We start from the raw sequence: 25,732 nt of genomic DNA on the forward strand, positions 1-25,732 counted from the left end.
CAGTCCCTGTGTGCTCTCACTGCAGGCTGGGCACCTGGGGGGTGGATACGTGCTGCAGCGCCGCTTGCAGCAGACAGGGCTGCGTTCAGTGTTGGGCTGACACAGCCCCATCCCCTGCAAGCAGCACTGCCTGGGCCACGCCAATCAAGTGCTGAGTCCAGCACTGCTCACAGGGGATGGGGCCACACCAGCCAAACACCAAGCCAGGCCCTGTCTGCTGTGAGTGGTGCTGCCAAGCTCCAAGCGTAGCCGTGTCTCCTGCAAGGAGCGCTGTGCTTGGCACTTAGCTGGCACAGCCCAGGCAGCGCTACTCACAGAGAATGAGGCTGCACAGAGAAGATGGGGCTGCACATCACAGAGGATGAGCCAAGCACGGATTCCAGCCCCATCCCCTGTGAACAGCACTGGGCTTGGTGCTTGGCTAAAACACCTCAAACCCCTGTGAGCAGCACTGCCTGGCCTATGCTAGCCAAGCACTAAGCCCACCCCATCCAGTGCTAGTGGCACTGCCAAGTGCCAAACCCAGCCGTGCCAGCTGAGAACTGAGCCTGGTGCTGCTCGCAGGGGATGGGACTGGGCTTGGCACTTGGCAGCGCCACTCGCAACAGACAGGGACAGGCTTGGTGCTCGGCTGCTACAGCCCCATCCCCTGCAAGTGGCACCAGGCTCAGGACTCAGCTAGCGCATCCCAGGCAGCACCACTCACGGGATGGGGCTGTGCTCACCAAGCACCGAGTCTGGTCCTGGTTCTGTTTGCTGTGAGCAGTGCTATGGCACTTGTTCACCCCCTGGGTACCTGGCACCGCTTGCAGGAGACAGGGCGGAGCTCGGTGCTCAGCGCTAGAGCCCAGTGCCACTTGCAGGGGATGGTGATATGGTGTATAAGTTGAGGTTGACTTTTAAGAGTTAAAAATTGGGCTGCAAAACTTAACATATGCACTGTGAAATATGGTATTCATCAATAGTGTAGCAATTTAACTTTATGGAACTGAAGTGCAGCCACACCACTTTTAATCCCCTGCCCGACACTGGGCTTCAATCCCCTTGCCCAACGCTGGGCCTCACAATCCCCTTGCCCAACGCTGGGCCTCACAATCCCCTTGCCCAACGCTGGGCCTTAATCTGCTTATCACCTTGCCCCAGGAACTGCACATCTAGCTCCCTAGTAGGCTTAGGGCCCCACCCCCCTGCAGCTTCACACTAGGCTCCTACATGCACCTCACTACTCGCAGTGAGCCTGGTCACTTCCTGATCTGGGCCCTGCCTCAGGACTTACTGTGAGCCTGGGCCCTTGCTTTGGCTTTGGGTGTGCTCCCCTAGCCTTTCCCCTCCATGGGGTCACTAGCAAGGTAGCAGGGGCTGAGGCTTTCTGGCACCCCATACCTGCCCTTCACTGAGAAGGCACAGGTATGGCATTTTCTGGAGAGTGCCCTGCCACCAGCAGTCCCACCACAGCATCCAGCCCCAGCAGGGTGTAGTTTTAGGTCAGGCCCCAGGACTAGGAGTCTCCACCTTCCACATAGCTCCTTCCCTATACCTCCAAGATGTTATGAGCAGCAGCTCCAACTGCGTGATTCTTGCTCTCTGGTTGCTGGCGAGCAAACTGCCAGCGCTGCTGCTCAGGGCCTGCTTTTATCCCAAGCAGCTGGGCCCTGCTCCCAATCAGGCAGTTATGCCTGATTGGGAGTCTAGCCACCTGCAAGCTGCTGTGCTGCTGGCCCATGCCCCTGTGAGTAACAGAGCACATCTTGTGCTGTTACAGCCTCCTTTAACAAAATCTGGATGTTTAAGTGGCTGAGTTGTTTTTTGGTGGGCAAGGGGTGTGCTGGTCACTGCTGGGGTATAGCAGCTAGCAATTTAGTAACTGCAAGTGCACTCCTCCTACAACCTGTCCTTATGCTGAAATATATTACTTTGGGGCAAGTTCCAAGCAGATATAAAGAGGTAATAGGGGGCCTTAGATATGGAAGTTGTTCCCAGTGGAGTTCAAACTTAGCTCTATGTTTGCCTTAGTCTTAAACCTGAAAGTTTTACTCTAGCACAGCAGTGGAAATGCCAACCATGTTTCCTTGCAGGTAGATCTATATCCCATTTGGGAAAGTACCCTGTTTAGAAAGCAGAAGGTAACGTTTTTCCCTGGGTGTGTCTACACAAAATGCTATGTCACCATAGCTTGCTAAGGCAATGTAGTATCAGCAGGCACAAACCATGATGTTAATGCTACTGTGCGGTAGCGGTGAGCTACAGTAGCTTGTTGCTATTGTGCAGTTGCATGGGAAAAGACCCGTGTGGCATCCAGACTGCACAGTAACATTGGTTACTGTGCAGTCATTTAATACCTGCTTAAGCAAGTACTAAGTGACTACACAGTAACAACAGCACAGCCCAGTGCACATTTAGACATGCCTCCTTTGTAGAAAACAAATGTATTTCTAATCCATGTTAAGAAAGAATAGATAAGATAGTGATGAGTCCCACAAAAAGGTAATAGTAATGCACATTGATTGTTTGTAGTGGTGATCAAATCCTGCCCCATCTGCAGACGTGGAAGGTCCTAAATACAGAGAAATCACAACACTTCTGATGTAAAAGGTCTGGGTACTCTAACCTTTGTGTACACAGTAGAGTGTTATTTTGTGATTTTGGCCTCTGAAGGAATATGGAGATGGTATTTGATGATGGACCAGTGAGTGGCTATTGGTAGGCATGTGGGCCCATGCCTATGCAAAAATTCAGTAGAGAAAATCTGTGCATGGATAGATAGCAATGATGGTAGCTAGCTACTATTACAGCCAAAGAAGTATAGAAACAGCTGGAACAAAATTCAAGGGTGCAAAATTCAGTCTTAAATACTGAAGAGACCCCCAGAACACTTAAGATTTCCTTTCTTCTGCTGATTGTTTCATGACATCTTTAACTACCATAGCAGTAAATCTTGAAAGATTCCTATAGAACACATTTACATAAAAACAGCTTCCCTGTACCATGCTAATTCTCAGATAACTTTGGAAGATTGATTTAAAATTCCGAGTTATTATAAGACAACTTTACTTTATTTCTCATATCACACAAAACTATAGTTTGTTGTGTCATATTGCAGCTTGTCATCAGCCATGCACTACAATTTTATAGTCCTGTTAAAATTGCATCTACTTCAGACTCCCTTAGACTGGGTATTTACTCTCATAACTGGTTATTCCTTGGCTCACTATGAGAAAATACACTTTCAGTATTAATTAAAGTATACATATGGTCACAAACACATATGGTCTCCTCAGTAAAAATTCAGAGTTCCAATTGCAAAAGCTTGCTGTTATGTTAAAATCCAAACTGCTCCTGATCAACATTAAGCATTTTCTTCTCTTTTTTTGGTCCAATCACCAATGCAGCTCCACTGGTTTTGAACACTATTCTAGACTGGTCACTGAATGTTTCATTGTCTAGACCTGCCTGTGCTTCTAAGCAGTTTACAATCCCTATGAAGTGATCCGATTACACCAAGAATGAATTTAGCCTTTCTGTAATAATCACATGGAAATGGAGCATATCTACATAGTAACGTTTATTTCCATTTTCAGCACCCTTAAGAGCAAGACTTCAACCTCGTCCCAAAAGATGAACCCTAGTTATTATATGACAGAGTAATTACCAGCAGTATGTAAGTTGCCACAGAAGTGTGTATTCTAGAAGTGTTTAATGTGCAGCTACCATTGGTGCCTCCTGAAAGAGTACTACAGCAAGGCACACACTTATTTTTCCAGTAAGTTGATAATTATTCCAATAAGTGATGCTGTAAGCATAACTGGAGAAATCAAGATTGTTTCAAATAGGCTTCAGGTAGGATGAGAAATATGTAAGGATCTCTTATGAAAAGAGCTGACTTATCTGGTCCACCATTCGGGAAGGTAAGTATATTACCTGGATTGCACTGTGAATTATTTACCCGAGTACACTTTCCATTATAACAATGAAGCTTTACAGTAGTGATTCATAACCAAATGGCACAAGATCCTTTAATGGGTACCATGCAATATTAGTGCTGTTAGGTGTGCAAACACCTACATGCGAGTCACAAGAAAAACCCAAAGATTTGAATAGGAATCAAAATCACAAAATCATAGAAAATTAGGGTTGGAAGGGATCTCAGGGGGTCATCTAATCCAACTCCCTGCTCAAACCAAGACTATCCTCAACTAGATCATTCCAGCCAGGGCTTTGTAAAGCCAAGCCTTAAAAACCTCCAAGGATGGAAACTCCACAACCTCTCTAGGTAACTGGTTCCAGTGCTTCACCACTCTCCTAGTGAGAAAGATTTTCCTAATATCCAACCTAAACCTCCCTTGCTGCAACTTGAAACCACTGCTTCTTGTTCTGTCATCTGTCACCACTGAGAACAGTCTAGCTCCATCCTCTTTGGAACAACCATTCACGTGCCCCTCTCCACCCCACCCTAAGAGCAAGCGCTCTCGGCTTAGGTGATGGGCAGGGGGGCAGGCAGAGTGCTGGTGCCCCACCCCCACGAGAAGTGCTGCCAGCACTTGCGGGCTCAGAGTCTAGATGCTGCCCCCCCCCGCCCCCCCACCACGGCCACATGCAGAGGGTCCCTGCTCGGCCCACCGTTGCCGCCAATGCCTGTGGGAAGTCACCATGCCCCCCCAGCCTCAGGAGGCACATGTCACCTATGTTCAGGTAGTTAAAGGCTGCTATCAAATCCCCTCTGTCTTCTCTTCTCCAAACTAAATAAACCCAGTTCCCTCAGCCTCTCCTCAGAAGTCATGTGCCCCAGCCCCCAAACCATTTTCATTGCTCTCTGCTGGACTCTGTCCAACTTGCCCACATCCTTTTTATAGTGGGGGGGGAGGGCAAAACTGGACACAGTACTCCAGATGTGGCCTCACCAGTGCAGAATAGATACAGCAGAATAATTACTTCCCTCAATCCGCTGGCAATGCTCCTACTAATGCAGCCCAGTATGCTGTTAGCCTTCTTGGCAACAAGGGCATGCTGCTGACTCGTATCCATCTTACTGTCCACTGTAACCCCCAGGTCTTTTTCTGCAAACCTGCTGCTTAGCCAGCCTGTCCCCAGGCTATAGCGGTACATGGGATTCTTCCATCCTAAGTGTAGGACTTTGCACTTGTCCTTGTTGAACCTCATGAGATTTCTTTTGTCCCAATCCTCCAATTTGCCTAGGTCACTCTGAATTCTAGTCCTACCTTCCGGCATATCTACACCTCTTAGGTTGGTGTTATTTGTGAACTTGCTGAGGGTGCAATCCATCACATCTTCCAAATTGTTAATGAACATATTGAACAAAACTGGCCCCAGGACTGACCCCTGGGGCACTCCACTTGATACCAGCTGCCAGCTAGCCATTGAGCCATTGATTACTATCCATTGAGCCCAACAATCCAGCCAGCTTTCTATCCACCTTACAATCCATTCATCCAGCCCATACTTGCTTGCAAGAGTGCTGTGGGAGATGGTATCAAAAGCCTGGCTAAAGTCAAGGTATATTATGTCCACTGTGTTCCTCGTATCCACAGAGCCAGTTATCTCATTACAGAAGGCAATCAGGTTGGTCATGTTCAGACATGACTTGCCCTTGGTGAATCTATGCTGACTGTTCCTAATCACATTCTTCTTCTCCAAGTGCTTAGAAATGGGCTCCTTGAGGACCTGCTCCATGATTTTTCTGGGGACTAAGGGAAGGCTGACTAGTCTGTAGTTCCCTGGATCCTCCTTCTTCCCTTTCTTAAAGATGGCCACTAAATTTACCCTCTTCCAAACATCCGGGACCTCCCCCAATCACCACAAGTTTTAAAAAATGATGGCCAATGGTTCTGCAGTCACATCAGCCAACTCTCCTGGCATCCTCAGGTGCATCCTATCTGGTCCCATGGACCTGTATATATCCAGCTTTTCAAAATAGCCCCTAACCTGTTCTTTTGCCACTGTTGGCTGCTCACCTCCTCCCCAAACTGTGCTGCCCAGTGCAGTAGAATGAGAACTGACCTTGCCTGTGAAGACTGAGGCAAAAAAGGCATTGATTGAGCACTTCAGCCTTTGCTGCATCCTCTATCACAAGGTTGCCTCCCCCATTCAGTAAGGGACCCACACTTCCCCTGACCATCCTCTTGTTGCTAACATACTTATAGAAATTTTTCTTGCTAGCTGCAACTCCAATTGCACTTCGGCCTTCCTGACTTCATTCCTGCATGTCTGAGCAACATTCTTATACTCCTTACAAGTTATTTGTCTAAGCTTCCACTTCTTGTAAGCTTCCTTTTTGTGTTTAAGCTCACCAAAGAGTTCTCTGCTAAGCTAAGCTGGTCACTTCCCACATTTGTACTTCCTGCACATTTGGATGGTTTGTTCTTGCACCTGGCCTCCCAGGGGATCCTGCCCATCAGTTCCCTGAGGGATTCAAAGTCTGTTTTTCTGAAGTTCAGGGTTCATATGCTGATGCTGTCCTTTCTTCCTTTTGCCAGGATCTTGAACTCAATCATCTTGTAGTCACTGCTGCCCAACTTGCCATCCACTTCTACATCCCCCACCAATTCTTCCCTGTTTGTGAACAGTAGGTCAAGAAGAATGTGGCCCCTAGTTGGTCTCTCCAACATTTGCACCAGGAAGTTGTCTCCAACACTCTCCAAAAATGTCCTGGATTGCCTGTGCACTGCTATATTGCTCTCCCAGCAGATGTCAGGGTGATTGAAGTCCCCCATGAGAACCAGGACCTGTGATCTGGAAACTTCCACTAGTTGTCTGAAGAAAGCCTCGTGTACCTCATCCTCTTGGTCTGATGGTCTATAGCGCACACCCACCACAACATCACCCTTGTTGCTCTCCCCTCTTACCTTTACCCAGATACTTTCAACAGGCCTATCTCCAGTTTCATACTGGAGCTCTGAGCAATCATACAGCTCTTTCACATACAGCACAACTCATCATCCTCTTCTTCCCTGCCTGTCCTTCCTGAACAATTTGTATCCATCCATGACAGTTCTCCAGTCATGTGAGCTATCCCACTAAGTCTCTGTTACTCCAATTACATCATAGTTCCATGACTATGTGAGGACTTCCAATTCATAGATTCACAGATTCATAGATGCTTGGACCAGAAGGGACCTCAACAGAGTCCAACCCTCTGCCTAGGCAGGAAAGAGTTCTGGGTTCAGCTCTGGCATCTTACTTATTACCTCACCAATGTGATGAGGTAATAAGTAAAGCTAACCACACTCTTTCTTGCATAAGTAGGTGCATCACAAACAGGTCTAGGGAGGTGATAGTTCCCCTCTATGCGGCATTGGTCTGGTCGCAGCTGGAGTACTGCATCCAGTTTTGGTCACTGCACTTCAGGAGGGATGTGGATTTTTCCTGATACATAGCCTAAGTCTGCTCTCTGTCAGTTTGTGACCATTGTTCCTTGTTACCCCAAGAGGCGCCCTGGTGAACAGAACATCTATGAATCTATGAATCTATGAACATCTCCAATCCCTTGCTGCATCCCCCTACTGAATTTGTAGGTGGCCACAAGATCACCTCTCAGCCTTCTCTTGCGGAGGCTGAAGAGGTCTAGGTCCCTGAGTCTCTCCTTGGCCTGCAAGCCCCTAACCATACAAGTGGCCCTCCTCTGGACCCTTTTGAGTCTATCAACATCCTTCTAGAAGTATGGCACCCAAAACTGGACACAGTACTCCAACTGCAGTCTGACCAGTGCCACATAGAGGGCAAGTATCACCTCCTTGGTGGTTCTTCCTGCTTGTTTCCCAGGATCTGTGCATTTGTGCATTGGCGACGTGTAGGGGGTGCATGTGGATGCACATGCACCCCCTGAGTGTGGCAGTGCACCCACTATGAAAAGGTGCCACCGACAGTGTCAGTGGTGCTTGTGGGCGGTTGTTGCTCACCACCCCTCCCCCCCCCCGCTACCGCCAACACTGCCGGCAGCGTCTGCGGGTGGTCACTGACCCCTGGTCAGTACTCATCAACCCCCACCACCAACAGTGCCAGCAGCGTCTGCGGGAGCTCCCCACTTACCGCCACTGTGCTCCTGCTGCCACCAGTGCTGCCATGCCCCCCCAGCCTCCGGGGGCACATGTCATTCATTCATGCAATCATGTACAGGCACCTGATGTAACTAGCCAATTGCCCTACTTTCTCAGGAAGAATGAACCTCCCCTGTTGCCCCCTCCTGCTTCTGCTTCTTCCAAGTCCCCGACTTCCCCACTTACCTCAGGGTAAGTAACCTTTCTGAGTTTCTTGCAAGAGATAAATTGCTCTAGTTTTATTTTTCCATAGTCAAGAAACAGATCAAAGCTAAGTGCTGGCATTTTCTGAGGGATGCCGTAAGTCTAGAGAGGGATGTCTTGAATCTAGAAAAGTTTGAGAACCACTGCTATACAGTGACATGTTTTTGCTGTAGACAGGATGATGTCAAGTTTATGCTCTGTGTCTCCCTTGTACATCATACATGCCTCAAGGCTGGCATAATGGATTTAGTTGTAACAGCAAAAGCATATATAAACATAGGCATTTTCAGGTATTTTTAGCTTACAAATGGGTTCATAACATTATCTATAGCATTCGTTGTGACTACAGGCCTGAGAGAACTAGGATTGATTTAGATGGAGTCAATCAGGCCAGCTATCATCAAATAAATACTCCTACTCTGTCATAACACATACTTCTGCAGCTTCTGAAAGCAGATTCATAGCTTGTATGTTGTTCTTTGGCATGAAATAACAACAGTGAACCTACATACTTTAACCAATCATTTGAGGGCTGACTATTCAGCCTTCTTCATCCTTGGTGCTTTTAATTATAAAGTTACAACAACAGTGTCGTTTGATATTTGCAATGAGACCATTTACAGAACAGCTGAATATACCAGATTGTGAGAATTCAATATAATTTACTATTTTACAGACATGGGCAGATCTAGAATTTTGAAAAGGGGAGTGCATGTGGTGATGTGCATCATCACATAGAAAACAACACATATTTTTCTCCCGTTAAAAATAAACTAGAAATGTTACTAATATCCTATTTAAGCAACAACAAATATAACTTTATTGGAAAGAGTTAAAAACAATCTGCAGGGCTGTGAAATGAAAGCTTCATTACCAAGAGACAGCAACATTTCAGAACAAAGGATAGCTTTATTAGTGGAACTTCAAGACCCTTAAAAAGAAGAAAGGATTGTTAACACCCATGGAATGAAGAGTTTATAAGGGATCAGGTAGATTGTAATGAACTGTGACATCCTCAGCATTGCCTGACTTGAAATGCTGCTGTCACTGCCAGGCAGTTGTCTTTAAACTTTGGTTGGAGCAGGAATCAAGGAGATATGGCAAGTGTACCAGTGTAGCCCTCCTGGATCCACCCATTTGCAGAACTGTCTGTTAAAAGTGAAAACAAAAACCAAAATGGACTTGTGCCTTTCTGGTTTGTTATGATGAATGAAGAAGTTGGGATGTATTTCCCCTTTTCCTTCCTAACCCCTCCGAAACAGCATTTATATTAAATGTTTTCTGGAAAACTATGGGATGATTGGAAAAGAAGTTAAATGACAATAAGAACAGAGCCAACAGATTGAAAGGCGTGCAACTGAGAAGGTAAAAAATTGCACTCATACTATTTAAGCCTCTCTGATTGACTTTTGTTTTGTTTTGTTTTGTTTTGTTTGTTTCTCTGTTACATTGCATACAATTTTGATGACCAGTGAACATGTTTAGGGGACAAACAGGAAGTCTGTTAAAATATTATCACCCCCACCTTTCTCCTGACACTTTCAGGGAAGATGTGAGAACTAATAGTATAGCAGGATCCAGGCCCATGGAGTGGGTATGATGCCCCCTTGTGGCCAAGCGCCTCCTGCCCCACTCTCTCTCCCTGGGGTACCCTCCCTTGCCTACCACTGCCTTGATGCAACTAATAATACTTAGGGCCCCACTTACCTTCCCCTGCTCCTGGCTGGGCTGCAGGGTCAGCCGGGCACTGCGGGGACCTTGATCTGGCCCCTGCCCCTTCCCTCCCCCACAGATTGACCTGCTGGGTCTGCAGGTGGTGAGTGTGTGCATGCACACATGCCCAGCTGTCCCCGCAGCTCAGAATCTACCAAAAGAGGCTCCGGGATCTACCTGTAGATTGGGATCCGTGAGTTGGTGACCACTGTTGTAGGGCCTCTGTTTCCTTAGCTTTAGCCCATTGTTATTCTGGCTGCAGGCCTCCAGCCATGGCTCACTTGTTCCAGCCCAGCTTTCTCAGCCTCAGCCCCCTCTATATATCAATCTCCAGGCCCCTAGTCCCTGTCTCAGTCACTAGACCCTTGGCCCCTTCAGCTCCTGGGGTCCCAGACCTAGGCAAAGCTGCTTTTTTCACTTCTCAGCCCTCTGGGGTCCTTGACTCTGGCAAGTCTGCTTATACACCCCTTAGCCATCTGAGTCCCCAACCCAAGCCAGACAATTTTGGTGCTCCTCAACCCCCATGTGGCCCCTGACCCCAAGGGCTCTATGCAGGGTGCCTCTCAAGTGCCCCTGTGGCCTCTATTCTACCCCCATAGCCACAACCTGGTCCTCCAGTTTCAATTTACAACACAAAAACAAGCAACCGCTTTCAATGAAAAAATCTCCCCCCACTTTGGGTTTATACCGTCCTGCAAGCCCTGCTTCCTTTTGGGCTCTCACTTCCCAGCTCTTACAGGTAGCTTAGGTGCTTGCCAGGAGCTGTCTCTTTCAGCCCTTCTATCCCTGGAACTTTGCTTCCTGTAACATGCAGGGCCAGACTGCACACCTCGCTTCTGGTGTTGGACTTATGCTCTGAAGTACTTCCCCTTCCAGTTAGGTGACTCCCCATCAGTCACCAGAGTTTCCCCTTTTGCCTAATGGTCCTCTTGCTCCTCCCTGCTGTAGCCTGACCTGGCTTCTTGCAAGCTTTTCTCTCAGCCTGTCTGTCTGAGAATCTGCCACACACAGTAAGCTTGTAGTGCAGCTAGTTCCTGCTCAGCTGCCTGCCTCCGGCTGCACTGTCCCCTTAAAGTAACAGGAACCTTTCACTCCCTGTTACATAAACAACCTCACAAATCACCAATGAATCCTCTGGGAAATTAAGAGAAGACCAGAATTTACTTCTCTGATAGTATGATTTAAAACAAGAAAACCAAAAAAGAAAAAAGAATCGTTTAAAATATTTTCAGGCCGTATTTCAACATCACAAAAGGAAAATAAGGAAAAGGGCAAAAATGAGTTTTAAAGCAATCCTTTTTGGTCACCACCTTAGGCACATCTACACATGCAATTAATGCAAAGCAATAAATGTTGGGGCTTATTGCTCCAGAGTTCATTGCTCCCTGGTGCAGCGTTTATACATGCTCCCAAGACTACAGCATGTTGAGCTAGGCTGGAGCAGCCCCAGCTGGCGGAGGACTGTGGGGTTAGCCTGCCAGCCCAGGGCCCCGCCATTCCCTGGTTCTGTGGAGGGGCTAGCTGGGCCATGAGGGTGCTCCAGTGCATGGCTAGCTGGTGGGGACAGCATCTATATGTGTGCTGTTGTGCTGCTGCGAAGTAAAAAACTCTGCAGCAGGATAGAACTTGCAGAATGAATTAGTTTACTCCAGCATAATGGGTGCACATGTAGATGTGTGACGTTTACTGCAGAGCTTATTAGTCTACTTCGCAGTTTTGTGTAGATGTACCCCCTTAAACCTGTCCAAGCTTCCACTTCTTATTTGAGTAAGAAAGTTTTCTAACTCTGAGACTTGAAAAGTTTTCTCCTTGACTTGTTGACTCTATTTAGTTTGCTGCTTGCTTGATTATTAGCTTCCTGGAAACATCTAATTTGATGTCCATTTTACTCAGGTTCATAAGCAAGGCTGATTATCTCTGTTGGAAGTCCCCTTCTATTCATATCTTTAACTGTGAAGATAGCATTTTATATTTTGACCTTCAATTATTCATATCAGGATATTCTGAGATTATTGATTGATTAGTGGTGGATGGAAGTCTGTTTAAAAGAGATATAGTTAGGTAACTTAGGCCCAGGATTTAAAGGCCAAGGGTTTTCTCTCTCACATACTTTTTTGGTTTACTATAAAAAGGTTACATGAAGCTTCATATGAATGTTGTCATTTTTTTTAAATGTGAGGGGAACAAAACTGAAAAAATTATTTGTCAGTTTGAAATATTTTTCCTATGGTGTTACAGATGATACCCGAGGATAACGTAGCTGCTAGAGACTACAGGACAAAACGATCTATTTCTACAGCTCTTGATGGACTCCATTTCCTCGTCTTCTCCTGGTTAGGTCTTCACCCTCATTTGGAACCATAGCTCCTCTGTGCTCTTTCTGTTGACTAAACCCCACCCATGTAAGTGCAATTACAAGACACAAGGCTGAATTTTGCCTTAAAACTTAACTTTTTTAATAATCAATTTTCTAATTACAAGCGGATGCTTCAGATTGCAATTGATCTGATTAGTGTGATAATTAATGCTTTCTTAAGGTGTACCAGAGGCACTAGGTAAGTGCATGTTGAGTGTTCATTAAACTACCCTGCTGCATGGCATTTTGCACTTTATTGTTTAAACTAACCTGTGAAATACCTTTCACTTCAGAAAAGAAAGAGGGATTATGAGCCTGGTGTTAAATACAAAACAAAGAATCCTGGGAAATATTTTATAAAAACAAGGGGGGGGGAGAAAGTAAAAGATTTAAAAAAAAAAAATCAATGCTAGAAGAGTCACTGTGTAGTGAACAACTCCATGCTAATCAATACAACTGGCACTTCTCAAAGACAGGTAGGGCAACCACAAGAATATTTTACAGGAAAAATCAATAATCACAGATCAAAAAACTAGCACACTTATTTATAACATTGACATTATAAACAGCATATTACCCAGTGACTTCCTTGTGGGAAGAAGCCAAACATATTCCCCTCCTCCCCTATAATCTCTTTTCCCTTGCTTTCCCTTGGTCAATAACTTTTCAGCAAGGGAATGTAATTTCTACCATACACTTTTTCTGAGGTTTGCATTATCATTTGCTGGAGAGATGAGACACTTCACCTTGACCTGTAGCTTTGAAACCTTGTGTATTTTGCCCTGTCAAAGAGGAAGGATAGTCTTATGGTTAAGACACTGCATGTGGATTCAAGGGGTAGAGATTGCATTCCTGACTACCACAGATTTCCTGTGTAATCTTCAGTAAATTGCTGAGGGCCATGTTTTCAAAATCAGCTTTTTGATTGCCCAACCTGACCCACATCAGTTTTGATTTGCAGCACCCACGACTCCAGTGAGAGCAGTACTCTCTCATCTGTCCAAATCCTGTCTGAGAAGTCCCAAGCTGAGTCACCCCAAAAGAACTGAGTCACTGTGGCATTAACCTCTATATACTTCAGTATATCCAGTTGTAACAGTATAGGAATATTGAACTTTCCATCTCATGGGGGCTGTGAGGTTAAAATCATTACTTTTTATGTGCTCAAATACTACAATAAGCACTACCAAGAAAAAAAAATACATAAAAATAAGTCTGGGAATTTAAGAGTAAAGGCTGAAGCAGAGCAGCCTGCAGGTGTGGCAGGAGCTGATTAAAGTGTCACCTGACTGGAAGGAGGCTAGGCTTGAGCCATATAAGCCCAGGGCCTGAGCCAGTCAGGCACTAGCCCTGAGTGCCACTGGGAGAGGAGCTCTTGACAGCAGGGCTCCTGAGATATTTGCTGAGCTGAAGTAAGCAATAGGGCTGTGCAAAACTTCAGTCCCCGATTCAATTTGGTGGAGATTTGGCCCGATTCGGTGGCCGAATCTCTGAATCTGAATTGAATCAGAGGACCCTTTAATCTCTCCAAATCAATTCAGAGGTTTGGATATAGACACAGCTTTAAATGTTTTTTTTACATACCTCTAGGTATCAGGTGGCTTGTGAAAGCTGGGGTGCCATGTTGGGGTGCAGAAGCACAAGGGGCTCCCCAGCATGCTTGGCAGCAGACCTGGAAGCGGACCAGAAGCACTTCCGGTCCACTTCTGGGTCCGTTGGGGAATGCACCGGGCCCCCCACCGGCTTGGCAACCAATACCTCCTGGGTCTGGGGGGGCACCTGGAGCCTCCCCGTGGCTGATCGCTGAGCCGGGGGGGGGCGGGGGCTCCATCTGCTCCAGCATCACAGCATTCATGAGCCGCGCTGGTACCTCGAGTTATGTTGAAAAAACATTTAAAGCTGTGTCTATGGCCAAATCGCTGATTCTCCGAATCAGCATTGAATCTTCAGATTTGGATTTGGCCAAATCGACTCGGGGACAGTGATCCGAATTAACTAATCAAATCACTGCCCCTGATTCAGGCCAAATCCGAATCCAAATTGAATAGGGCCCACTTTGCACACCCCTAGTAAATAGCACTGAGACCTGGAGCTGGCCAAGTCTTGGAAGAATAGGCCAGGGGGCCAGGACTTGAGAGGAGCTAGCCAGGCCTCAGAATAGATAGGCCTGGGGGTCCAGGGGCCTGAGAGGGGCAAGGCAGGCCTTGGAAGAGATAGGCCTAGGGACAGAAGAATAGCCCAAGAGGGCTGCTGGTAAATAAACTGATGGTTGAGGAAGGGAATGAAGGGGAGGTATGGAAGTCCAAGCTGGCCAGAAGGATGGAGGGCCTCGGGCCCAGAGGCAGAGAGCCAGAGCCCATTGAGGGGCAGAATGTTGGGCCAGAGCTTGGAAGAGATAGGCCTGAGGCTGAGAGAGAGAGCTTGAAGAGACAGAGAGAGCTTGAGCCCAAAAAGAATTAGGTATTTGAGGAGGGGGAATGTCTGGTGCTCTGGGGGGACCAGGAGGGTCCAGTGCCCAGCGGGAACTGTAGCAAAACTCCCAGTTTTTCTTTTTTTTTTTATTTTAAAATGCATTCCCTCCCGTTCCCCAACCATTTCTGACTTTTTCTCTCCCTCTCTATTCCCTATAGATAAATATAAGTAAGCTAAGTTGTAGGATAAGCTTTAACATTTTATTTTAGGTAGTAAGTTTTATTTTTTTCTCCCCTCTTTGCAAATATGTGCCCTGCTATTTTGATATAGACATCCACTGTTTTATAAGTGATAATTATTATGTTTATTTTGATTTTTTTTTTTAATTTTTTTACTGCTTTTATATTGTGTGATTACTGTTTTAGGCCTACATATGGAAGTTAGCATAAGTCATATCATCTTTCCATCTTGTAATGTCAAGCCTCCATCTTGTGTCCCCTAACCTATGACTCATACCTACCCCTCCTATGTAACTTGGATCCTGAATGAATGGGGATGAATGCGGGTGCTTGAGTGACAATGGCAGTAGGTCTAAAAATAGCTCCCTCTGAATGACCGAACCATCAACATCAAGACGGGGACCAACGACCCAGCCCTTGAAACCACCCTCAGTATTCATGAAACAAAAGATGAGGCAACCCACCATTGTGCCAAGGCTGCATGTGCCCAGTAAGAACACCTGGAGCCCTCTGGAACAGGACTGACATTGCCTGGACAGGCCCTCCCCATAGGAGATCTGCCCCATAAAAATGGGTAGTGAAGACTGACTCCTTGGGACGCCCTCTCCATCTGGAACAGCACCATGCCACACCACCTATCCACCCAGAGGCCCTGCTGGCAACCCCCCTCTGGACAACACCTACTGGACAAAGACCCCTTTCCAGCCTGGATAGGTAGCTATCACTCCCACCCCCTCTTCAACCAAGAACTTGGAATCTGTTTCTCTTCCCTACCTGGACTTCCACTGAGTCTTTCTCCTGCTGCCATTGTGAGTGCTTGTGTGTGTGAACCAATAACTTCATGGGGCTGTGTAGTGTGTTGTCTGTTTAATAAAACTGTTACTTGGACCCCTGAGTTGGATTTGCTTTACTACAGTCCAGCCCTGTTCCAATCTCTGGTCCTTGCCCCTCTAACTTCTGTCTCATTTCTCCCTCCAGCTTCTGGCTCACCGCCACTTCCAGCACCTGTCCTGAGCTCCTCTCTGCCTGCAAACCCCCTGTTTCTTTGCCACTGTCTTATCCCCACTGCCTTTTCCCCTGAGCTCCCAGGTTTCTGTCTCTCTCTCTTTCCTAGCTGTCTCCCTCCTTGCCACCAGGCTTTTTTCCCCTGACACCAGTGACCTTGAGTAACCCTGGAGCCACTTGATCTTAAGTAAACCCAAGCTTCAATTCCTCAGCCAGCTTCTCTCTAGTCTGCTGGTTCTAATCCCAGTTCTGGCAACTTTTACTCCCTATACTTTAACTCTCTCTCTCACCTTAACCTTCCCCCAAGTATCCCAGGTACCCTAAGCACATACATACATACTGTACCATCCAAGTTAGGAACTTACTTGTGTGTATGTGTAGGTGGGTCAGTTATGTATGTATATATATTTACATATATGTCATTGTGAGCATGGTATACGAATTAGTGATCTGTGTATGTGTACTGGGTTTGTGGGTATGGACAACTGATTTTTGTCTAACATTTGGTGGGTATAGTGTATGTGCTTGAATATGCCTAGGCTTGTTTGGATGTGTATGTGCCTGAGTTGGTAGTGTGTGTGTGTGTGTGTGTGTGTGTGTGTACACCTAATTCATTTGTGTGTTTGTATATGTGCAATTGTGTCACACCCTCCTGTCTAACAGTGTAATATTGAGATCCTGAGAGTTGGCCTGACCCCACAGGGCAACAGGACTACAGCATGAATGTCCAGTGCCTGGGGGAGACCAGGAAGGTCTAGAGCGAGAATGTCTGGTGCCTGAGGTGACCCAGGAGGGTTTGGTGCTCAGGGAGGACTAGAGCACAAATGTCTAGTGCCTGGGGTGAGGGGGACAGGATGGGACCAGGAGAGTTGTGTGCCTAGGGCAGATGACAGTGCATTGAGAGAAGTTCCAGTGCCTGGGGCCTGCGAGAGGGCAGAGTATGGAGCCAAAGGGTCCAAGCCCATGGAAAGGGCAATGTGTCAGCAAGGTTAGAGAGCCCAGAGGTCTGGAGCCCAGGAGGTGCAAGGACCAGGGATGGGAGCCCATAGCCCACGAAGGGCATATGTTAGATCACCTGTGAGGTTTGGGAGTGCGTATTGGAGAGGATGGGGCCCAAAAAACTACCCCTTAAGGCAATGACCACAAGTGCCTGTGGTCCTAAGAGTGAGATCAGGTTTGGGATGCCCTGGGGCAGCCTCCCTTTCAGCAGAAATTGATGAAAGGTGTGGCAGGTGAGAAAAAGAGAGATGGCCCAAGAGAAGCCAGGTTGGCAAGGGCTGAGCAGCCACCAATGGGCATCACGATCACCCTTAAGACGGCCACTTACTACAGATGCCATACCCTAGAACTGAGTTTTGGGGAAAATTTCCTTCATTTAAGTGAGAGATTTAGAATTATTTTCCCCAAATACACTACCTTTAATCATCATAGGGAGAAGTGAAGACAACCAAGGAGAGGAATTAAATATTAATATTAGGGGCCATATTCTGATCATGCTTGTAATAGTTTAAAATCAGCATCTCTCTCCTGAAAAAGACAGAATTACTCTGGATTTACATTTGGTAAATGAGAGCGGAATCCTGCCTAGGAAAATAGGAATAAAACTTGCTTTGGGCCTCTGGAGTTGGATGTCCAAATGACATGGCCAGCCCAGTGAAATTGATGTCAGATGATCATTATCTCAGTAATTGTGGTGTTTGCTTGCAGGATGCTAACGTTGGTGCTTCTGTCTTCCCACTGGATTTGGAGGATCTTCCTCAGGCGGTGTTGATGGTACTTCTCCAACAACTTTAGATGTCTCCTATACATTGTCCATGTCTGAGCTCCATACAGCAAGGTGGGGATCATGACTGCTTGATAAACCATGAGATTGTTTCAGATCTGATGTTGCGATTTTGTACACCCGTTTCTTCAGGTGTCCAAAGGCTTCACTTACATATTTGAGGCAATGTTGGATTTCTTTGTCGATGTCAGCCTTCTGTGAGAGATGGCTCCTGAGGTATGGGAAATACTCAACATTCTCCAGAGTCTCACCATGAATCTGGATTACTGGAGCTGGGGACTCTTCATTAGGAACTTGTTGGTGGAGGACCTTAGTCTTCTGAATGTTAAGTGTCAGTCCCATTTTCTTTTCTTTTAAAGATGTTCACAATGAAGATCTGCTTCCAAGTGAGGACAGGCTACAGCATCATCAGCATACTGAAGCTCAATGATTCAGGTCGGGGTGGCCTTGGTTTTGGCTCAGAGTCAGCTGAGGTTAAACAGCTTACTATCCATTCAGTAGTTTAGTTCCACTCCAGCTGGAAGCTTGTTGGTGGTCAGATGTAGCATCGAGGCAAGGAATATTGAGAAGATCAGAGTAATGATCCTGTTTTAACCTCAAAGGGATCTGTGATAGATCCATCACTAAGAACTACTGCTTGCATGGAGCAGGCAGAGAATGGTGACAAATTTCTTTGGGCATCGGTACTTCAGAAGGATCCTCCCCAACACTTCTCAGCTGACAGAGTCAAAAGCTTTCATGAGATCAAAGAAGGCCATGTAGAGAGGGTTATATTATTCCAGGCATTTCTCCTGCAGCTGTGAGCTGTGAAGATCCTGTCAGTTGTGCCTCTTTATACCCTAAACCCACACTGAGATTCTGGGAGGAACTTTTCAGTAACTGGAAGGAAACAGTTCAGAAGGGTTCTCACAAATATCTTTCCAGTGGTGAACAGTTGTTTTAATGCTATTCTACACTCACACTGTTAAACTTCAGTTGTCATTGTACCACCCTGGCAGACAAACTAGAATATATATTTTTGTTTCTCTCCTTTTTTCATGCTATAGCCTAAAGTAATCTTTGCTTGCTAAGCAGTCCATGTTTTTGCTATTTGCAGACAAAACTATAAAGCTGGGCTTGGTTCACAAAAGCTACCTTTCTTGGGTGTCACCAAGCACTAGTAAAACCATTTTATTTTAACTGTTCCATCATTATGCTGAGATATAGATGCTAAGAGCCATTTCTTTTCTACCTTTGAGTATAATTAGTACCTGCTTTTCTGTATTTTCTATTCACTTTTCTTCCTATTCCTTCCAATATTTCAGCAAATAGTTCTTCAGAATACTGAATATTCAAGAGAACTGAAACAGCCCTAGCTTCAAGAAATATCCCATCAGGAAACAGTCTGTGGTTACTCAATCTTCATGCATGCTCCTCCTACTAACAAAGTGCCTGAGTCAGTAGGAGTTGCATGCATGGATCAAGACCAGTGTTTGAATGTGGATTTGAGCACACAATGAGCATACCAAACCCACTCCATTATTCATTTTTAGACCAGTTTTTCAGTCAAATAAGGACTGCCAGGCCAGGGGCTCAGCACTCTCAACCCGTGGGTTTCCCTGGGAGTTCTGAGTTCTCAACCTCTCACAGCATAAATTACCCAAAGGAAGAAAGGGAAATATCTAAACAAGGCTGAAAAGGCAACATTAATAAGGACAGCATGCTCTCATTTCTTTTCTATAATAGGTATTACACTTATGTATGCCTTTGTTTACCCATGAAGAGGTTGTTCCGCTCAGTTGGAGTCCTATTCAGAAGTAGATACACTTGTCACACCCTCTGAGACAACCCTCTTTCTCTTTTATTCCCTTAAATGGTACCATTCATTCAGAAGGGGATTTGTACTGCTGAATTCCACCTGGAACAAGACATTCAGCTCCTGTTGGAATCACTTCTGAGACCAAGCTTACAGTTTCAAGACTACACCTGCACAGGATATGCCTGTAGCATTCTGCAGGGAATATGGGCTAATTAAATATGAGCTGATTTAAAACGATTACTTCATCCAAGAAGCAAGAGCTAATAATTATATGGAATGAGATGATTACCTGGAACAAGATGATAAAACTGCTAATATTCCTGTTAATAGTATGAATGGGGAGCCTCTCTATTAAAACCAGAGTACAGTGTATTGTAGGTTAATTTAAAAAATACAAAAAGCAGAACTTCTGGAGCTTTACGTCACCGTCAAATTTTGTCTAGTCTGTCTCAAATAACCTATTCTGAGAAGAACCACCCTCTTTTAACAGGATCTTGCACAGCTGTCTGGGCCATTACCTGACCTTCATCTATAAGCAATGAGCAATTTATTGCATGGTAAAAGAGAGAGGGTGAGTAACTGCCCATGTAAACACCCTTATGCCCAGTAAGGGATCATAATTGTGGTATCTTAATAAAAGTCAGTGAGAAAGAGGTAAGTTAATAATTTGTCTCCACTGACTATAGGGTAAGAGTGTGCTCATGAGCAGTTACTGTGTAGCAGCTGATACATGGGTAAAGCTGCACCCTGTTTTCTCTTGTGGCATACTGTTCATTCTCCTAGGAGAAGAAGGCAGAAGTGCTATGTTAGGGGACCTGGATGTAGGATTCACTTGGAAACAACCATAAATTCCATAACAATGGTGTTGCATGAGTTCCTCTTCCAGATTCAGGTTAGAGGACAGAGTGAATAGATGACTGAGTTGGGAAAGCCATAGGATAAAATAAGGTCTACTCACTGAATTATCAAGACATGATAGTATTTACAGCAAGTGGTACAGGTGTGCAAAATGTGATTGGGTCCTACGCATTTCTTGATTTTTTTTCTGGGCTCCTGTACCTTGATACCCCTAAAGGGAGACTTTAATATGCCTGTAACTTCTACTAGGCACCTTGGACTTGGCTCCTTATATCGGGTTAAAACAGAAAGGACGTATACCAGATGCTGCACCTTCAGTATATTGTACAGATGTGTACTCTTTTGCCTCCTATCTTATAAAAAAAATGAACTGGTTAAAATGTTACTCTTTATCACCTGTAGGCAGCCAAGTTAACACCACATGGCTCTCACAGGTACTGTTCCAGGTGGCCATCAGGCTCAAGGAGATATCTCTATATCAGTTGCACTCAGCCCATAATTTGGGAACTTTCTATGCTACCATGACAGCCAAGCCTTTTTTTTTTTCAATGAAAAACTGAGATTCTGAGGGGAAAAAATAGCAGCTTGAAAGATGTGCCAGGATGTCAAGCCACTGTGTACTAGCTCAATCTAAGTCATGTCTCATCTTAACCACAATGCTCTCTATTTTAGGGATGACCCAGTTGCAGAACATTAAATTACTGGTTACATCAAAACAAATTCTGTGTTCAAAATCTCCCACATCTTCCTAAAAGCCTTTCACAGTGACATCTTCACTACTTTCTGCATCAGCTCAAGCACTGATTCCACCAGATGAACCTGATCCCGTCATCTGTACTCAACCCAAATTCCAACTGAATTAAGATGGTAGGACTCCAACCTCTAGGGCTCTAGTACATCAGTGAACTTAAACACTTGAAGAAGGATGTGGACAGACTGGAAAGAATCCAGCAAAGAGGAACAAAAATGATTAGGGGCCTGGGAAGCAAGACTTAAGAGGAAAGGCTGGAAGAACTAGGGAACTTTTGTCTGGAGAAGAGAAGACTGAGGGGGGATTTGATAATAGTCTTCAAATACCTGAAGGGCAATTAAAAAAAATGGAGATGGTCTTTTCTTTGTGGCTATAGGGCTAGGAGCGATGGCCTGAAGTTGCAGCAGAGGAAATTTAGGATAGAGATTCAGAGGAACTTTTTGACTATGAGGGTGGCCAAGCATTGGAACAAGCTACCTAGAGAAGTTGTGGAATCTCCATCCCTGGAAATTTTCAAGAGCAGATTGGACAGACATGTGGCTGGGATGATTTAGTCAGGGACCATCCTTCCTTGAGCAGGGGGCTGGACTAGATGACCTTATGAGGTTGCCACCAGCCCTGCTTTACTATGATCCTATGTTCATACTTCCATTGGCTTCAAGGAGGGGTGTGAAAAAGGTATTCATATCCTAAGAATTAAACACATATTTAAATACTTTCCTGAATCAGAAGAGATTTCAGGATTGGGCCCTGAGTTTCTGAACTTTTCTCTGTGTGTCTGCATTTGATTCTAATTTCCTATGGGCAGAAAAAGTATGTTATAGCACTGACCTTAACGTGTTTGTGCAGGTCTTCAATCCCCTTGGCAGGTTAGATAACGAATACTGGTACATTAATTAATACTGTAAAATGCTTTGAAGGTGAAAAGAGTTAATCAAGTGCCAAGTTGCACTGTTGTTACCAAGACAGCCTAAGGGGGAAGTCCACAGCATAATCAAGAAAGAACAAGGTAGGCATGGAGATCAGATGGAATTCACCAACCAGCGCAAGGTGGCAAAGGCCTGCAGCAAGGCAGCAGCCCTGGACTTCAGGAGGGCAGATTTCAATGAGGTAAGGAGAATAGTCGGGGAGGCACTGAGGTCCCAGAGTGGAGGGGAGTCGGGTGTCCAGGAAGAGTGGTCGTTCCTTAAGAAGACAATCCTCCAAGCCCAAAGGGAGGTAATCCCAATGCGGATCAAAGAGGGCAAGAGAGCACAAAAGCCCCCATGGCTCACCAAAAGCATACGGGAACATCTAGCTACAAAGGAGGCGTACATCCAATGGAAGGGAGGGGCCATCACCAGGGAGGACTATACCTCAGTTGCTCGGAGCTATAGGGGGGCAATCAGGAAGGCCAAGGAGGATATGGAACTTGGACTAGCTACCCAGACCAAGGACAACAAGAAGTCCTTTTTTAAATACATAGGGGGTAAAAAGAAGGTACCAGGTAACATGGGGCCTCTGCAGGACACACTAGGAAATCTGGTCATCACACCAGAGAGCAAAGCTAACCTATTTAACAATTTCTTTGCCTCCATATTTCTGAGCAGGGACCAGGTCACCTCCCCCACTGGGACCCCCATAGGTCCCAGGGGAGGCACACCCATGCCTAGGGTCAGTGAGGACCTAGTCAGGGAACTTCTGGAGAGACTGGATGTATTTAAATCATCAGGTCCTGATGATCTCCACCCCAGAGTGCTGAGGGAATTAGCAGAGGTCATTACGGGACCCCTGGCATGGCTTTACGAGCACTCATGGTGCTCTGGTGAGGTGCCAGAGGATTGGAAAAGGGCCAATGTGGTTCCCATTTTCAAAAAAGGGAGGAAGGAGGACCCAGGAAACTAAAGGCCAGTCAGTCTTACCTCGGTCCTGGGTAAGCTTTTTGAGAGAGTTATCCTGGCGCACGTCCGCGAGGGGCCAGCAGGGGAGATTATACTTAGGGGCAACCAACATGGGTTCATTAGAGGCAGGTCCTGTCAGACCAACCTGGTGGCCTTCTATGACCAGGTCACAAAATCCTTAGACGCAGGTGTACCAGTGGACGTAATCGTTCTGGACTTTAGGAAGGCCTTCAACACTGTCTCTCACCCCATCCTCATTAAAAAACTAGGGGACTGTGGCATTGACACCTACACAGTCAAATGGGTCACTAGTTGGCTGGAGATCCACACCCAGGGAGGTGGTGGACGGGTCATTTTTGACCTGGAGGGATGTGGGCACTGGGGTTCCACAGGGCTTGGTCTTCGGGCCTGCGCTGTTCAACATCTTCATCAGCGACTTGGAAGGGGGTGTAAAAAGCACCTTGTTCAAATTTGCAGATGACACTAAAATGTGGGGAGAAGTGGGCACTCTAGAAGGGAGGAATAGGCTGCAATCAGACCTAGACAGGTTACAGGGGTGGGCGGATGAGAACAGGATGGATTTCAACACTGACAAGTGCAAGGTACTGCACCTGGGGAGGAAGAACCAGCAGCACACCTACAGGCTGGGGAACTCCCTTCTCGTCAGTGCAGAGGCAGAAAAGGATCTTGGAGTCATTATTGATGCCAAAATGAACATGGGCCGACAGTGTGGAGCTGTTCACTTGTCCAGAGGCCCAGGAAATATGGGGAAAACAACAATCTACATGAAATTAGTCCCGAACAGGTGAAGGTACTCTTAGAACATTTGGAAGTGTTCAAGTCTGTTGAGCTAGATGACCTGCATATGAGAGTCTTGAAAGAACTGGCTAAGCTCATAGCAGGGCCTCTGGCGAAGCTGTTTAAAGAGTCATGGAACTTGGGAGTGGCCCTGAACGACTGGAAGAGGGGTAATGAGATACCCATCTTTAAGAAAGGGAAGAGGGACGACCCTGCAAACTATAAACCAGTCAGTCTGGGGAAAAATCTTTGAAAAAATTGTCAAGAAGGCCATCAACCACAAGCTTGTAACTGGTGGGGTATTAAGAAACAATCAGCATGGCTTTGTTGAGAGTAGATCATGCCTAACAAACCTGGTGTCCTTTTATGATCAGGTAACTAATCAGCTGGACAAGGGATATAAGGTTAAAATCATTTACCTAGACTTCAGCAACGCCTTTGATACTGTTTTCGATGAGATTCTTTCAATTAAGCTAGAGGGTGCTGGCCTAGACCAGTCTACAGTGAGGTGGGTTGGCAATTGGCTCAGAGGCTGATCCCAAAGCGTTGTAATTGATGGGATGGCCTCATCCTGGAGGGCCATCTCCAGTGGTGTCCCCCAGGGGTCACTGCTTGGGCCATGCTCTTTAACATCTTTATCAATGACTTGGATGAGGGGGTAAAAAGCTCAACAATTAAGTTTGCAGATGACACTAGGCTGTGGGGAAATGCAGGCACATTTAAGGATAGGGCAAGGATCCAGGATGACCTTGACAGACTGGTCCTATGGGCAGAACGTAATCAGATGAGGTTCAATAGGGACAAGTGCAGGGTCCTTCATCTGGGGAGGAAGAACCTTCACCACAACTATATGATGGCTGGTGGTCCACTGGCTGGCACTGCATCTGAAAGGGACCTGGGGGTGACACTCGACCAGAAGATGAATATGAGCCAACAGTGTGATGAAGTTGCCAGCAGAGCAAATAGAACTCTGGCGTGTATCAGCTGATATGTTGCAAACAGATCCAGAGACAGGCTTCTCCCCCTTTATTCGGCTTTGGTGAGGCCACAGCTGGAGTACTGTGTCCAGTTCTGGGCACATCACTTCAGAAAGGATGTGGATAAGCTCAAAAGGATACAGAAAAGGGCCACCTGCATCATTAGGGGCCTGGAGGTTAGGCCCTATGAAGAGGGACTCCAGGAACTGGGTTTCTTCAGTCTGAGCAAGAGAAGACTGAGAGGTGACTTGATATCTTGATAGCTGCCTACAAGTATGTTAAGGGTGAACACCAAGATCTAGGGGAGCAACTCTTCAGAAAGGCACCCCTTGGGAGGATGAGGCCCAATGGGCACAAGCTAGTTGAGGAAAAATTTAGGCTGGACATAAGGAAAAACTTCTTTTCTGTAAGGGTATCTAGAATCTGGAACACACTCCCAGCAGAGGTAATGCAGTCACCATCCTTGGAGGTATTCAAGAGGAGGCTGGACAAACACCTCGTTGAGCTCGTTTGAGCCCAATTACCTCCTGCTCATAGCAGGGGACCGGACTTGATGATCCTCCAGGTCCCTTCTGGTCCTTTGATTCTATGATTCATATTTTTCTTGATATCTTAATATTTTATTGGCATTAAATGTCACCATTGAATATAGCCTGGCTGTCTAGAAGCATTTCTGATGTTATCTGTGTAAGTGTATCCATCTGTCACTTTTTATTGTTTCTGGGCTTGTTAATGTTTTTTTTCTGGCTATCACATGAGGTCATACTTACTTCTGCTTTTAAGCTCTTTTCTTCCACTACCGGTCCTGAAATAGTCATAAAATGGTTTTTTGATTGTGCATTCCAATTTTTGGAGTGAACATGGGATGATTCAATTGTTTAATCTGCATCTTTTTTTCAGAGTTGGC

The 25,732-nt window shown here is 45.9% G+C and overlaps 1 long non-coding RNA gene across 2 annotated transcripts in view; it reads left to right on the forward strand.

Annotated features, from left to right (window-relative positions):
• The window catches only part of LOC132245077 (uncharacterized), a 56,877-nt gene extending 31,401 nt beyond the window's left edge, over positions 1-25,476 (forward strand). The window contains exons 1-4 of one of the 2 annotated variants that reach the window (XR_009456919.1): positions 283-9,620; positions 12,207-12,370; positions 17,688-17,817; positions 21,092-25,476. This is a non-coding gene — a long non-coding RNA (uncharacterized LOC132245077). Of the gene's footprint in view, positions 1-282; positions 9,621-12,206; positions 12,371-17,687; positions 17,818-21,091 lie in introns of those variants that run through there. The other variant, XR_009456913.1, reaches the window with a different exon arrangement.
• The last annotated feature ends 256 nt before the right edge of the window (positions 25,477-25,732 follow it).

Source organism: Alligator mississippiensis, chromosome 1, assembly GCF_030867095.1.
Source record: "Alligator mississippiensis isolate rAllMis1 chromosome 1, rAllMis1, whole genome shotgun sequence".
Lineage (NCBI taxonomy): Eukaryota > Metazoa > Chordata > Crocodylia > Alligatoridae > Alligator > Alligator mississippiensis.